General features: G+C 38.3%; 1 protein-coding gene across 11 annotated transcripts in view; it reads left to right on the forward strand.

Annotated features, from left to right (window-relative positions):
- The window catches only part of DDAH1 (dimethylarginine dimethylaminohydrolase 1), a 255,707-nt gene that overhangs the window by 34,494 nt on the left and 204,965 nt on the right, over positions 1 to 16,248 (forward strand). For 5 of the 11 annotated variants that reach the window (XM_077991890.1, XM_077991871.1, XM_077991920.1 and 2 more), the window contains one exon: positions 1,213 to 1,346. The exons of the other annotated variants lie outside the window; for them this stretch is intronic. The gene's annotated coding sequence lies outside the window, so the exon portion shown is untranslated. The remainder of the gene's footprint in view (positions 1 to 1,212; positions 1,347 to 16,248) is intronic. 11 annotated transcript variants of the gene reach the window in all.

The following is a 16,248-nucleotide window of genomic DNA, read 5'->3' on the forward strand; positions in this document are numbered from 1 at the left end:
AACCTGGGGATACATAATATTGGACTTCATCTACATCTTAATATCATATAAAAAATCTGAGAAGCATTATAGTAGAATCATTAAGAGCATTGACTTTGAAGGAAAACAGACCTTGGATTCCACTTTCTGGCTATGTGATCTTGGGTGAGTTACTTCACCTTGCTGAACCTCAGTATCCTCATTTATGAAATTGAGATAGTGATGCCCATCTCTCCAGGTCATTATAAAAAGGAAACATAATATTTTACAAATTTTTGTGAAATCGCCCAGTGTTAGCCAACCAACATAGGTTTGTTTCAAAGATTTCCTTGATGTGGTTTAAAAACCTGTGTTTCTCCTTTTCATCTTTGACATTATTGTCCAATAACAATACTAACCATAGTGGAAAGAGAATGGAGAATGGCAGGAGGTCTTATGTATGAAAGTGTATTTGAGTTGGACAAGGTGGGTCTGAACATTGGTGCCATCACTTTCTCCCTGTTTGTGGGTAGCTTTTTATAAATCAATACATTGGTTAATGGCATGAATAGACAGAAGGCTCTTTCCTTAAAAAGACTGGAAAACCATCCATGTAGCTCTCGAACCCTCACATTTTATCACCATTTATGGTGTTGGGAAATTTTTAGAAATTGAGATATGAGGTGATACAAACCTCATTTTCTTGTGACAGAAATTCCTAGCCAGATATCTGGAAATAGGAGAAGTTGGAGAAGAGGTTTGAGGGACTAGAGAATACTGATTTCCTTAGAATCTAAGCAGTAACAGACTGAGGAAAGACATTTTAAAATCACATAGATTCTGTGCATGTCCAAGCTGCAGCCTTTCAGGAATATTCACTCTTGGTGTCTTTTCAAAGATTATGACATAACAGCAGTTTGTCAGACTCTTCTATGAGTGCCCCATACTTGAAAACACCAGCTTCTTATATGCATTCCCATGTTGTATTATAGACAGTGTTTAGGCCCTGAAGTGAGAAAATCTGGATTAAAATCCAACCTCTTCCATTTATTAGCTATGTGACCTTAGGTGAAAGGATTTTTCAATAATTCTCAGCCTCGGTTTATTCATTTGCAAAGTTTACATATTAATATCCACATCAATAAGTTGTTTTGAGGACTAAATGAGAAAATGTATGTTTTAGTTCATTCAGGCTGCTATAACAAAAATATCATAGACTGGGTGCTATTAACAACATACATTTATTTCTCACAGTCCTGAAAGCTGGGAAGTCCAAGATCAAGATGTCAGAAGATTCAATATGTGGTGATGCTCTGCTTCCTGGTTCATAGATGGCCATCTTCTCCCTGTGTCCTCGCGTGAATGACAGAGCAAAGGAGCTCTCTCAGGTCTCTTTTACCAGGGCCCTAATCTGATTTATGAGGGCTCTAACTTCATGACCTAATCACCTCCCAAAGTCTCCACCTCCATATACCATCACATTGGGAACTGGGTTTCAACAAATGAATTATAGGGGGACACAATATTCAGTCTATAGCAAGGTGTTTAAAATTTTTTGTGAACTCTACCACTCAAACGAAGGGTTTTAGTGATAGATCATCACAGGATTTTGCTATAACCTATAAAACATGAACAAGCAAAAACCCAACACAGCATCATTTACTAATGTCTGAAGTTGCAATACCTGAGAAATACTGTTTTTAAAAAATAACAGTTTCCTATGAAATACTAGGGCCAGGGCCAAGACATATTTAAGGTTCCAGCAACTCCTTCTCTTCCGGGCAGTAGCAAGAACAAAATGACAAAAAAAATTTCCATTTTAGCACACAGGACATTTCTTCCATTTGTTATTTAGAAGGATTTTATATTTTTTAAAGCAAGGTGTGCTTAGCCTAAGTGCTTACAGAGAATCCTTCAAAAACATTTTGGATTTAGAAAAGTGCTACTATGCAGGCCCATCAATTGTGACTGGATCATGGCAGAAGAATGAACATCTCTTGAAACATGACATCTCAATTCTTAGCTGAGTAGTGGTGACGTGATTGGTGACTTGACAATAACCGGTATTCATTTGGTCATAATGAATAATAGAGAAAAATCATTCGATGTGTTCTGATTAGTCATCCAAATGATTTTTTTTTTTTTTTTTTTTTTTTTTAAGATACAGAGTCTCACTCTTTTGCCCAGGCTGGAGTGCAATGGCATGATCTCGGCTCACTGCAACCTCTGCCTGCCAGGTTCTAGCAATTCTCCTGCCTCAGCCTCCTGAATAGCTGGGATTACAGACATGTGCCACCATACCTGGCTACTTTTTGTATTTTTTTAGGAGAGACGGGGTTTCACTATGTTGGCCAGGCTGGTCTCGAACTCCTGACCTCAAATGATCTGCCCACCTCAGCCTCCCAACGTGCTAGGATTACAGGCGTGAGCCACTGCATCCAGCCAAATGATAAATAGTTTTAAAGAGCCTATTATATGCAAGAGGTTGCTGGGCTTTATGGTGGGGATAGGAGGAAAGCATTGGAAGTAGTTGTGCAAAGATGTGTGAATTACAGTCTAGGTCTTGAAGAAGCATACGCTAATGGAGAGAAAGGGTATATGTAACCCTAGCACAAGATACAAAGAGTAGTTTCATACAAGAGTGCAAAATGTACGGTTGTTCAAAGGAATAAGAGGTCATTTTAATTTGGCGAATTAGAAAAGAGTTGACAAAGGAGCAGCTGTTGTGCTAGGCTTTGAAGCCTGGTTGTCTTTGGGCATGTAGAGTAAGGAGGAACTCAGGCATAGCAGAAATCAATGCCAAGGCCCAGGACTGGGTAAATGTAAGGAACATAAAGAGGAAGATAGGGAAATAAGACTAAAAAGTGTAATCTCAGGTCCAAGGAAAAGGGAATATAATATATTGGAAAGATCGTTGACTTAGCTTAAAATGGGGGTGATACTCTATTTACTAGTTTCTAAGATTCACATTTTTTTTTCTCATTTTAGTGTTTTTTTAAATCAAGAAAAATCTTAGTATGTATATTTAATGTAATAATTCTTTATTACTTAAAAAGAGGTTATTGAATCAATGGAATATTCATAATTGATAGAACTATTTTAATATTTCATACTTATAAAATTGATTTCATTTTCAAGGATATAGTATAATACCTACTTTATAAGCTTTTTGGAGAAATAAGTAAAATTATATATGTAAAGCACTGGTCACATAGTGGGCTCCATAAAGTTATTATTTTTATAGAAACAGAGTTGAATTAAGTTTGACAGGCAATGGAGAACTATTGAAGGATTTCAAAAAGAAGAAAGACAAATCAAACTGGGTCGTTAAAATCACCTGCCAGTAATATAAAGAATTGATCGAGGGATGGAACCTATCTGGGACACTTTTACAATAGTCTGGAAAAGAGTTAATGAGGGGTAATTGAGGGGGAGAACTTATGAAAGCGAATGGCATGTGCTTTCCCTTAGGGATGCTTTAGACAGGGCCTGCGAACTGATAAGGGTACAGAAGAGGGAGAAGTGGACATGATTGAGAGAACTGTGCTATTGACAGAAGTCAAAGGTATGGGAGAAGAAACAAATGTGGAAGGAACTGGATATGTTTGATCTGGGAAACACTGAATCCAACTCCAGATGGAGATTAGCCAGGAGGCATTTAGAAATCTGTAACTTTGGCAGGGCGCCGTGGCTCCCACCTGTAATCCACTTTGGGAGGCCGAGACAGGCAGATCACCTGAGCTCAGGAGTTTGAGGCCAGCCTGGCCAACATGGTAAGACCCCATCTCTACTGAAAATACAGAAATTAGCTGAGCATGGTGGCAGGAGCCTGTAATCCCAGCTACATGGGAGGCTGAGGCAGGAGAATCGCTTGATCCCGGGAGGTAGAGGTTGCAAGTGAGCCAAGACTGTGCTGTTGCACGCCAGCCTGGGCAACAAGAGCAAAACTCTGTTTCAAAAAAAAAAAGAGAAAGAGAGAGAAAAAGAGAAAGAAAGAAAGAGAGAGAGAGAAAGAAAGAGAGAGAGAAAGAAAGAAAGAGAGAGAGAGAAAGAAAGAAAAAGAAAGAAAAAGAAAGAAAGAAAGAAAGAAAGAAAGAAAGAAAGAAAGAAAGAAAGAAAGAAAGAAAGAAAGAAAGAAAGAAAGAAAGGAAAGAAAGAAAAAGAAAGAAAGAAAGAAAGAAGGAAAGAGAGAAAGAAAGAGAGAGAGAAAGAAAAAGAAAGAGAAATCTGTAACTTCTTTCTAAGAAAGAGATGGGACTAAACATGTAATTTTAGAGTCATTTTCATTTAGGAGGTAATTGAAGCCTTGGCTGCAGATAAGATTTTTAAAGGAAGGGAATAGTGGGGGAAAAGACAAGAGGTTGAAGAATGGAAACTCTAGAGGAAAACAACATGCTGTAGATAACTCATTGTAAAGAAAGTAGGGGAACCAGAAAAAGAAGGATTTCAATGTTTGGAACGTTTCTCCAAAGAGAAAAGAAAAGCTGGCCAACAGTGCGGAGTATAATTGATCATGCAGGCACACATTTGTGAGCATAAACACAAATTGGTAGGAACAGAAACCTCTTTCTTTACACACCTGAGTTGCCCTTGAATCTCTCTTGGCATTTGGCTGCCATCTTTTTGCTGTTTTCACTTCTTTCCTTTCTCAGCAATTTCAGAGCCCTTTCATTTTGACCTGCATTTCTGTGGTTGCTTTAGTAGCTTTGAGTTGTTCTTTTTTTCCCCTCCCTTGCCTGTGTACTTGTGGGAAAATGCACAGCACAGGCGATCTGAGGAAGTCCCTTAGGGCAATCCAACACTGATGCTTAAGAATGTCAGAGAAATAAATGAAACCAAGCCCACCTGGGCAAATCATTGAGGTAGGCCCCCGGGTGTTCCCCTTTTAGGGCAATCCAACACTAATAATAATGATACCATATGGTTTAAGATCTGAGTACAGACTTAGCTTGATTCACCTTAAAGTTTCTTGGAAAAATGCTGCCACCTCTCACATAGAACCTTTCCACTCCTCAGCTTTTGGTACTATCCTGTTGTTTCTCTTTTCATGTTATTTTATGCAGTAATTATTTCTTTCTATACCATACCATTCAGGGTCCTTGAATGAGCTCATGTCCACTGAAACCAGCTTAAAATTTGAGAAAGTTCCTGCATAACTTATGTTGAATGCATTATATACTTGCAGACAGTGGTAGTCTCGTATTTGTTGTAATCACATTTTCATGTGATAATGTATTATACATCAATAGCCTGTTGGCAGTGCACTTAGTTCTAATGTGGGAAACTTGTAGGAACAGATCAGGTATGGATTTTCCTGCTGATGGGGATTGTGATGTCTACATCCAGTACACCGTAAATGCCTGACTCTGTTAATGTGTCGGTTTTAAGTGTAAAAGCAGAATTGGCTTTACACTTAAAAGACAAAGAGAATACACTTATCTGCTTAATGGGTTTTTTTGTTTTTTTGGTTTTTAGTTTCTGTTTTTATAATGGTTTTAATAACTTTTAAAGTGCACTTATTAACTAAATATAATTAATACTTTTAAATGAGAACAATTAAAATACGCCAGGGTCCTAAAGATTATAATTTACTGAGTCTGGGTCAAGACTTGGGCATCTTATTTTTAAGAAGCTTCCCTAATTCTCTAATGTACTTTAAAGTTTAATGATTCCTGTTTGTTTGAAATAAGTTGGAAAACTTAGTCTAAGTAGGGAACTTACTACTATGACTAATAACTATTGCACATAGTTACCCCTGCTCTGCAGCAGGGCTCTAGAACTTATTCTTCCTGTCTAATTGTAATTGTGTGACTGTTGACCAATCTCCCCTCCCCAGTGGCTGATAACTACTGTTCTACTCTCTGCTTCTGAGATAGCAACCTTTGTTTTTTTTGTTTGTTTGTTTTTGTTTTTGTTTTTGTTTTTTTCCCAGATTCCACACATGAGTGAGATCACGCAGTATTTGTTTTTCTGTGTCTGGCTTATTTCACTTAATATGATGTCCTTCAGGTTCATTCATGTTGTTGCATATTACAGGATTATTTTATTGTTATTATTATTATTTTTTGAGACACGTCCTCGCTGTGTCACCTAGGCTGGAGTGCAGTGATGCAATCTCAGCTCACCACAAGGCTCTCAGGCTCAAGTGATCCTCCCACCTCAGCCTCCTGAGTAACTGGGACTACAGGTGCATGTCACCATACCCAGCTAATTTTTTGTATTTCTTGTAGAGATGAGGTTTTGCCAGGTTGGTCACGAACTCCTGAGCTCAAGCAATCTGCCCACCTCGGCCTCCCAAAGTACTGAGATTATAGGCATGAGCCACTGCACTCGGCTATTCTTGTTTATGACTGAATAGTATTCCATTGTGTGTGTGTGTGTATATATATATATACACACACACACACGTATACACACACACATATATATATATATACACACACACACACACATATATACACCACATTTTCTTTATCCATTCATCTGTTGTTGGACATAGGTTGATATCATAACTTGACTATTGTAAATAGTGTTGCCGTAAACACAGGAGTACAGATATACCTTCATCAGAACTGATTTCATTTCCTTTGAATAATACCCAGTAGTGGGATTTCTGGATCTTATGGTAGTTTTATTTTTAATTTTCAGAGGAACTTCCATGTTTTTTTCCCATGACTGTACTAGTTTAGGATCCCACCAAGTGTGTAAATGTACCCTTTTCTCCACATCCTCACCAACACTGTTTTCTTTTGTCTTTCTGATAATAGCCATTTTAACTGGAATGGGTAGTATCTCATTGTGTGTGTGTGTGTGTGCTTTTGTTTGTTTGGTTGGTTTGATTTGGTTTTTTTTGAAAAGGAGCCTCGCTCTGTTGCCAGGCTGGAGTGCAGTGGCACGATCTCAGCTCACAGCAACCTCCGCCTCCCGGGTTCAAGCAATTCTCCTGCCTCAGCCTCCCAAGTAGCTGGGATTACAGGCATGCACCCCTGCACCCAGCTAATTTTTGTATTTTTAGTAAAGACGGGGTTTCACCATGTTGGGCAGGATGATCTTGATCTCCTGACCTCATGATCCACCCACCTAGGCCTCCCAAAGTGCTGGGATTACAGTCATGAGCCACTGCACCCGGCCGGCTTTTTAATTTTTATTTTTTTTAATTTTTATTTGAGACAGAGTTTCACTTCGTCACCCAGTCTGGAGTACAGTGATGCAATCTCAGTTCACTGCAACCTCTGCCTCCTGGGTTCAAGCAATTCTCATCCCTCAGCCTTCCAAGTAGCTAGGATTACAGGCACACGCCACCATGCCCAGCTAAGGTTTCACCATGTTGCCCAGGCTGGTCTCAAACTCCTGAGCTCAGGTGATCCGCCCAACTTGGCCTCCCAAAGTAATGGGATTACAAGCACAAGCCACCATACCCGGCCTCATTGTGGTTTTGATTTGGACTTCCCTGATGATTACTGATGCTGAGCATTTCTTCATTGACCTGTTGTCCATTTGTATGTCTTCTTTTGAGAAATGTTTATTAATGCCTTTTGCCCATCTTAAAAATTGGATTATTTGAACTTTTTTTTTTTTTTGCTGTTGAGCTAAGTTCTTATATATCTGAATATTAACATCTTGCCAGATGTGCAGTTTAAAAATGTTTTCTTCCCTTCTATAGGTAGTGTCTTTACTTTGTTAATAATTTCTTTCACTGTGGTTTGCTTTTTAGTTTGATGCAATCCCATTTTCTACTTCTCCTTTTGTTGCGTGGAGAAATGCTTTAAACGATGGGCAGATTTCTCTGAAAATTTACGGAAGAATGGAGAACTTTCAGAAAACTGAAAAAGAGCCAATATCATATCTAAATATTTTTGAAGGAATAAAAGAGATCCAGGCAACTGCGGGCTATGTGTTTAATTTCCATTGCTGAAAAATATATACAGCACTGGGGATAGTCTCATAATGTTGGTTTGGTAAATGAGCAACTGTTCTCCAATCTTAGGCAGAGCAAAGGGAAATGGGCTGAAACTAGAACGTGAGGGATTTAGGTTAGAATGTAAGAGTTTTATGACTGGGAGGAATATTGGAACAACTTCCTGAGAAACATTGTGCAACTTCTCTCTCTAGAGATCTTTAAAAATACGATAGATTTTCATGTCTGGTTTAAATCTGGAGCTGCCCAAAGGTGAAAGAAAGCCAAAGTGTTTTATTTTATGCCCCACATATATTTTGAAGACCTTTTAACATCAATTTTCTCATTTCAGATGTTGTAAACCAAGGATTTGAATTATGTGTAATGGTATCACTAATTTTTAAAATTTCCTTTCACCTTAAGTGAATTTTGCTTTACAAAGCAGTATATATTCCTGTGCCTTAAGATTTTCATCTCATTTCCACGGAAAAAAAATTGCTAAGCACATCCACTCCCACGCCACCTCCTTTTCTTCTTTTTCTTTGGTACACTGTGTTTTTGGTCACATGTATACACAACAAAGTTCAAATAAGTAGTCATAGGAACCTTTACTGGCAGGCTTTGGCAAATCAAATATATGCTATATAATATATAATAATTATACATGGAGAAAACAGACAGAGGGCCCAGAAGCTCTTGGCAGCTGTGCTGTCTGGTTAGAAAAGGAAGCAAGTTACAGAGTTTGGACATTCAGTTCTGAGATGTTATTCCTGAGTCAACAGGATTTTAATTATGTATGTGGCCTAGAAGAGACATTTACGCAAGAGGAACATATTGTTGTTGAATGTGTTTGTGATTTTACTCATGGTTCAGAATTGGAAAGAAGCCGAAAGTAATTTCTGAAGGTACATAACTGAATTGAAGGAACATAGAGTAATGATACCTCTCCTAGTGGCAGAAAAATAACTAATATCCTGGCTTCTCATTTCAACTTCCTCACTCAATACACTCCCTTTTCTTTTATAGTTATATTTTTCAAAAAAGTGTGTGTTTTCTTTTCACACAACACTCAGATATTTCAAATCACATTATTTAGGCAGAAATAAGGGATGTGTTAAATATAACTTCATCTTTAAACATCTTTTTCTCCTATCCTCATGTTGAGGTCACTTCAAGTTAGAGTTCTTGTTTATAAGTTCATGATGTCTTTGTGTATATTTTATGGTAGTTTTGCAAAAAGTTAAAAATTTACTGCACTGACGTGAGATGCTACATGAGACATGGAAAGGCCATTCTGAATTGTGGCGGATAACTTCTGTCTTATGGATAGATTAGGGAAGATTACAGAGCCTGCAGAATGCAAAGAAATGAGCTTTTCTAAGAGTAATATTTTCTTCCTGTGACTCCTTTCATTGATTCATTCACTGATTAATTGATTGATTCATTCATTCATTCAGTATTTACTAAGCACCTACAATGTGTCAGTTCTAGTATTAATGCCTCAGCAGACCTATCATTGCCCACGTTTTGGTTTAACTTACCTTTGTTTAATTTACCTTCTCCACTGCCATCCAAATATGCAGCCATAATGACATTTTCTACTTTTAATAGCTAACAGTTATTGAACACTTACCAGACATTGTCCTAAGGGCTTTTTACACATTGTCTTATTTAATTTTCATAGCAAGCAACCTTATGAGGTAGGTCTTATTAGCAAGTTCATTTAAATAGGAAGGAACCAAGTAAGGCAGTATAGGTATCTTGCACTAGGTCACATATCTAATTAATAAGCTCATGCTGTGGGACTCTAAGGCTTTGTTCTTAATCCCATGCTGTACATCCTCCCAGGATTATTTATTCTGTTTTTTTAAGCTTTTCTTTAGGTGCAAATTCTCAAGTTCACCTCTATGCCTCATTAAATTATCATTTTTACCTTCTGTTTTCATCTCTTTTACCTCCTTGAAAATCCATCTGTACTTGTTTTTTCTAAGAAAACAGTAAACTTATTGAAGCTCCAGTTGCTTTAGATTTTACAATACTTTCTTGGCTGGGTGTGGTGGCTCATACTTGTAATCACACTTTAGGAGGCCAGGGTGGGAGGATAGTTTGAGGCCAGAAGTTTGAGGCCACCCTGGACAATATGGTGAGACTCCATCTCAGTTGAAAAAAGAAAAGAAGAGAAAAAAATACTTTCTTAATGCAGTTTTGATTTTCTCTTAAAGCCTTTTAATATAACCAAATCAATGTAGCAATTTGTAAAGGTTAATGTAAAATAAATTATTTTAGAATATAAAGAGATTTTCCCTCTAATATCTACTTGGTGTCTTGAGTAACTTAAAAATATTTAAGACCCTATGAGGTTCTTTGGTGAAGGGACAAAAAGTGCAGAATGTACCTAAGTGAGTTTTCTCCAGTTTAGTAAAAGACTATAAAACCAAGTCTTCAGCAAACCTAGAAATGACAACTATGATTTTATAAGTATGAGAACAAGAATCATGTTTCTTTAATGCTGGTTATACCTTCCAAAAAAACTTCCTTTTAAGATGAGCCAGTTCTGCCAAACCAACATATCATCTTGGAGCAATTAAAGGTTTTAGGGTTTCCCCCTCTAGAATCTTATTTCCAGTTGACAGATTTTGAAGGTTCCCCAAGGATACCCATTTGGTAGATGTCACACACTTTCTAATGTAGGGTTGCAAAAAGTAAATGATCACTTTGTTCGAACCTGGGGGCTCATAGTTGGCTTTGCTCTGTGAACCCCAGAGTTAGCATCTAAAGTGGCAGAAGACACTTAAAAGAAGGATTCTCCCCTTCATATGCTGCTCCACCATTTGCTAGATAGCTGTGTGGTCTTGGGCAAGTTACTTAAAATTCTAGTGCCTTCTATAAGATGGGAGTAACAACAGCATCCAACTCGTAAGTTGTGAAATAAGATAATCTAGGCAAAGCACATGGCAGAGTGCCTGGTCCATAATAAACATGCAATAAACGTTAGATTTTATTCATCCCAAATGTGGTGAAACTGAAGGTGATTTGTGTTGAACTCAATTCTTTCAGAAAACCTTCAGAGAATTTAGTATTCACATTGTAGTTCATAGCTTTATAATACTAGAGACTTCTAGGTTTTTTAGTTACTCAAAGCACAAAAGATTGTTTTTCTTTATAGGGATGTTAGAGGAAAAAGTCACTTTATATTCTGAAATAATTTATTTTACATTAACCTTTACAAGTGTGTTATATTGATTTGGTCACATTATAAGGCATTTAGAGAGAATAAAGAGTGCAGATGGACAGTTTTTGACACATACCCTCTGCAACGAGGAGACAGGCAAAAAACAGACTACAGGGCCTCTAAGACAGCAGGTAGAATAAAAAGGCATGGACTCATAAAAAAGGAGTTTGTGTCCTTTGTAGGGACATGGATGCAGCTGAAAACCATCATTCTCAGCAAACTATCGCAAGAACAGAAAACCAAACACCGCATGTTCTCACTCATAGGTGGGAACTGAACAGTGAGATCACTTGGACTCGGGAAGGGGAACATCACACACTGGGGCCTATCATGGGGAGGGGGGAGGGGGGAGGGATTGCATTGGGAGTTATACCTGATGTAAATGACGAGTTGATGGGTGCTGACGGGTTGATGGGTGCAGCACACCAACATGACACAAGTATACATATGTAACAAACCTGCACGTTATGCACATGTACCCTAGAACTTAAAGTATAATAATAATTAAAAAAAGGCATGGACTCTGAATTGGGAGCTGGAGGTGCCTGATCAACGGGAGGAAGTTGGTTTGGTGATTCCCAAACTGCATTCTCCAAAATTGTTAACTGTGGTAATAGGCATGCCCTACAGATAATGAAACACTGCCCAAACTTCTCCCCAGCCCAAAGCAGGGAACTCTGAGTACGCGATTCTCAATATACCGTTCCATCCCCATTCCCACCTGGCTATCTTCATATCGCCTCACCTGAATTGCCCACCATACTCAGTTGTAAGTGCCTGCTGACTCCTGCCTCCTGTGGTAGATTGTGGGTGGCAGAGGCTAGGCAGGGTGCTCTCCTGTCCAATGTTGCATCCCTACCCTAGCACAGTTACTGGACACATTTTCTGGTCACTCCATAACAATGTGTTGAGGGAAAGAATAGATAAGTAAATGAATGTTAATCACCACTTTAACTAGTAGACCCATCCCAGAGTCAGCTATCTCCTAACACCTGGCCCAGTGTGAAGGAGGTGCCAAGTACTCTTCAGGGAGCTTACTTCTCGGGCCCTCCCACCAGTGTCTTATGACAGCTACAGCTCCGTGGGAAGAACCCTGGGTATCTCGGAGGGGTTGGAAACTGCTGACCCGGGCATTTGGAAAACCCAGAAACAGCAGAGCTGGTGGTGGTACCCAGGGTCTGAAAAAAATATTCAGATGTCATTTTTTGGCTTATCTTCCTCTAAACCTTTTGCAACAAGTATTTCACTGATAAAATGGGAGGGAGGGAGGTAATATTTTACAGGTAAGTTGCTATGGACAGCATATCCAAAGTATATAATAAGCTTTCCATAAATATTTGCTCAATGGGGGTACAAACTGGGAGAATCCAGTCCTCACACCCTCATCGTCCTCCTTCAGGTATTTGGAAGGAGTACCTGAACCAGGTGGATGCAAATGGCACTTGCAGTCACTATCCTAAATATTAGTTTGAACCATATGAAATTGTCATTTTAGTAGGTCAAAAATGGTCAAATATCAGCAATTTCACACAGTTCAAAATGTTACAGGTTGAAATGTGCTGCCTCATCACTAGAAACAAGTCAAGGTTGAATTCTGCTGATAATAAAAAGTCCGAATGGTAAAGCAGGCCATTAGCAGCCTTTTGGGAGAACAAAGGACCAAAGCAAACATGAAGGATACACAATTGCCCTTTGTCAGTTTTTTGTAAAGTGCATTCTAAGCCATTCTATGAGGAAAAAAGAAAAGGACTCATTTGGGAAATGCTGCAAACCATATCCTTTTCCTAGAGTTTCAAAATGTGAATTAAAGGCTGGGCGCGGTGGCTCACACCTGTAATCCCAGCACTTTGGGAGGCCAAGGCGGTTGGATCACCTAAGGTCAGGAGTTCAAGGCCAACCTGGCCAACATGGTGAAACCTTGTCTCTACTAAAAAAGAAAAAAAAATTAGTTGGACGTGGTGGCACATGTCTGTAATCCCAGCTACTTGCGAGGCTGAGGCAGGAGAATCACTTGAACCTGGGAGGCAGAGGTTGCAGTGAGCCAAGATCGCGCCTTTGTACTCCAGTCTGGGTGACAGAGTGAGACTGTGTCTCAAAAAAAGAAAAAAAGAGTGTCACTGAGGAAGAGGCCAGTCCAAAAAGGAGATTCTCAAAGGGTCATTCTTATTAGAAGAGTCTGTTTTGCTGTCCAGGGAATCTATATTGTCATGTGTGGAGTTTTAAAATATATATTTCTCAGTATCAATCTATAAACTCTGTAGGCAGCATCAAGAAAAGGTATGGATAGGCCCCTATTTTAATCCAGCTCAATATACAAAAATTTATACTTATAAACCATACGTGTTAAGGTGGAATACATGGGATCTACTGGGTTCTGACCAGTCCATCAGTTTTAATTAATGAGTGAAGGACCTCTGAATTAGAGTCAGGATTCACATTACAGAATGATTCTTCATTTTCACAGATGTGATCACCACAAAGTTTCTTTAAATAATTACCCTTTTTTTGGTAATTAATATCTGATCCTATCTTCAAAAGTTAAATTTACACATCCATTTTAAGGAACCATCGAGTGTCCAGGGCCTGAATCTGCATTCATCCTCCTGCTGCATATGGCCTTCTTAGAATAGGGTTAAGTGAGCTTATTCTAAAACCAGCTTTTAATTCTGTGCTCTGTTGCCCAGGCTGGAGTGCAGTGGTGTAATCTCAGCTCACTGCAACCTCCCCCTCTGGGGTTCAAGCGATTCTCCTGCCTCGGCCTCCCGAGTAGCTAGGATTACAGGCGTGTGCCACCATGCCCGGCTAATTTTTGTATTTTTAGTAGGGATGGGGTTTCTCCATGTTGGTCAGGCTGGTCTCAAACTCCAGATCTCATGATCCGCCTGCCTCAGCCTCCCAAAGTGCTGAGATTACAGGCATGAGCCTCATTATCTTTTCTTTAAAAAAAAATTGGATGGGATATAAGAAGCCTAAAGGAAGGAAGTAGCTTGATTTTTAAGTTTGAGAAGTTGCAAAAAATGTTCTTTAAAAAGCAAAAAAGAGATTACATGTCTATCTTCTTCTTTAAAAAATTAATTTTCTTCAGAATATGATAATATAACAACAGTGATCATAACTAATGTAAGTAAAAAATAGAGTCCTTTTATTAGCACACTTTTATTTCCTTGAATCATTTAAAATCATACCCATATTATTGCCCTATAATATTTTATTTACTTTAATACAATTATGAAATTTTGTAAAGGGCTTGGTAAAGCAGTGTTTTCCAAACTTCAGGTCATGACCCATTGGTGAGTCTGGAAATTAATATAAATTTTATACAAATGAAGTAATAGAATGGAATAGAAATAACGGAATGCATCACACTTGGTAAGGGCAGATTTTGTTTTGTGAAATTTTGTTTTAGTTTTATATACATTTACACACATATACATGCATATACACATATATATTAACACATATTTATATGTGTATATAAATAACATATAAACATATACGTTTGAGTGTACTAACTCACTGTGGAATGCAGACAAAAAATTTAAGAAATCCTAAAAGAAAGAGTTTCAAAATAAAGGTAAAATGTAAAAAACCACATTACACAATAAATATGATTTTAAACTAAATAACCTTTGTTAAAACAATGCCTTCAGCTTTAACAAATTTACAAATTTGTTTAATAAATAAAAGAGGCATGCAGGCAAAATGTACTCCCATATGTGTGTATGTACATGCATACAGACATCTACCCATGAATAGAATTTTTAAAACCTTCAACTATATTTAAAACCTTTAAAATGTAATTCAAAATAGAACTTCTGATTCCATGAATAGCATTTGTTAATAATATAAAGTAAAAGGTGCAATTATGCTGATATTTTCACAGTGTTCATTCATCTACTCTAAGCTAAAGACCAACATGAAAAAAAAATTTCTGGGAGTTGCTTTTTTATTTTAAAGTTTATAACCTATTTATATAGTACCTACCCTCTCATTAACCGGGGATGATAGTAGATAGTCTGTGTGATGCACGGAATCCAGAAGGAAATTCTGAAACTGCCTTTAATGGTTGCGAAGAGACAATCCTACCCTTCATTTTAATGATTTCTTCCTCCATTTCTCTCTGATCTGAACCAGTCTTGCCTAACATTATAATACTGCTTTTCCCATTCTTCATCATGAACTATAAAGGCTTCTTGCAAGCTCTCAAGGCTAAACACATTCCAGACATTCCTTTACACAACGTTCCTGAAAAGGTTGGTTTCTTAGGATCCTGCAGCAACACTGCCTGCATGGTTCACAGAGACCAGACCGCTGCACAGGGCTTTTACTGGCAGACAGCCAAAGGTGCTGCCTCTCCTCTCCTTTGGAAGACTTGCTTTACTCACCCAGAGTCCATCAAACTCACTTTTCAAGGGGTAGATGAGGACAGCAGGATCCTCTGTAAAGAAGAATCACATAGCGAGGCAGAGTTTCCAGCAGCACAGTGAAGCTACACATAGGTTGTATATCTTGGTATGATGTGTATTTGCTTTGGAAAGAGGCATTTAAACAAAGTTTTCCTTAGCAAAGTCTTGCCTCCCCCACCACCAATCCAGGAGTCTCAAAATTACTTTTAATGAATTCAAGAAATAGAAATTCTACACTGGAACACTTATTAGCTGCCTTTCTTATATAAATAATTACAGGACACAACATTTTCTTCCTTTTTCCTATTAACATTTCCGATTCTGCCTCTCTTTTCTCCGTCCCTCCTTCTCTTCTCACTTTGTGTCACATACACTTCATTTGAAATTCTCTAATTCTCTTTTTAGACCAGGGAAAATCGGTATCAAACATTCCAGGGCCAAAGGTTTTCAAGAAAGACAAGACAAAAACCACAGAACTTCTTTCACATATGACTGAATCCCTTCACACTCTTTCTGGCCTATGGGATACTTGTTGCTAACTGAGAGGTTTAATTTGTCTAGAATTCTCTTTACCCCCGCTTCTTCCCAACTCAGCCGCTCCTCTTGGTATCCACATTCCTTGATAAATACAGTCAAACTCAGTGTCTTTCTCAGAAACACAAAACCCTAGTGCAGGGCCTCACAATTCTCACTCCATGAAATATGAGTTCCTAGTCAAGTGTTAAAGGCTGTGATCACACACCTAGATCTGGGCG

Source organism: Macaca mulatta, chromosome 1, assembly GCF_049350105.2.
Source record: "Macaca mulatta isolate MMU2019108-1 chromosome 1, T2T-MMU8v2.0, whole genome shotgun sequence".
In the NCBI taxonomy this organism is placed as follows: domain Eukaryota; kingdom Metazoa; phylum Chordata; class Mammalia; order Primates; family Cercopithecidae; genus Macaca; species Macaca mulatta.